The following is an 864-nucleotide window of genomic DNA, read 5'->3' on the forward strand; positions in this document are numbered from 1 at the left end:
TTCCCCACAAATTTCTTTATAATCGTAATTTATGCCGTTTGAAAGGTATTTCTATAAAATTTCATTGAAAAAATACTCCATTTTCCTAAAAGTTACGAGGGAAGAGCTCTGATCTTCTGAATTTTTAGAAATTTTCTCCCCACCATCTTGGAAAAAATTTTCCCCCACAAATTTCTTTATAATCGTAATTTATGCGGTTTGAAGATATTTCTATAAAATTTCATTGAAACAAACTCCATTTCCCTAAAAGTTACGAGGGAAGAGCTCTGATCTTCTGAATTTTTAGAATTCCTCTCTCCCACCATCTTGGAAAAAATTTTCCCCACAAATTTATTTATAATCGTAATTTATGCTGTTTCAAGGGTATTTCTATAAAATTTCATTGAAACAAACTCCATTTTCCTAAAAGTTACGAAGTAAAAGCTCTGATCTGAATTTTTAGAAGTCTTCTCCCCACCATCTTGGAAAAGATTTTCTCCACAAATTTCTTTGAAAGATAAACCAGTTATATTCTTATATATCATCAAACAGTACATTACTGGTTATGGCATACAACCGATCAGAATTGTACTGTCCGCTTCACCCTGGCTATTGCAATTTGGTAATATTGACGATATTTGGATATACGATAGTTTAACATAATAGCAATGATAAAGACGTTGGCGATGGTGAAACTAAAGGGAGGTAAACAGTGAAGAAAAAAAACATTTTGTAGGAAGAGTTATTTCCCATGGACTGTGTTTTAACTGTTAATTGCGTGCGTGTGTGATGTGATGTATGTGTACTTATATGTTGGTTGCTGCTCCAAAAGCGAACATGATTACGTTGCCGAAACGAATTTCTGTTTTTTGAAGGTAGCATCTG

The sequence above is a fragment of the Octopus bimaculoides genome, chromosome 22 (genome assembly GCF_001194135.2).
Source record: "Octopus bimaculoides isolate UCB-OBI-ISO-001 chromosome 22, ASM119413v2, whole genome shotgun sequence".
Classification (NCBI taxonomy): Eukaryota; Metazoa; Mollusca; class Cephalopoda; order Octopoda; family Octopodidae; genus Octopus; species Octopus bimaculoides.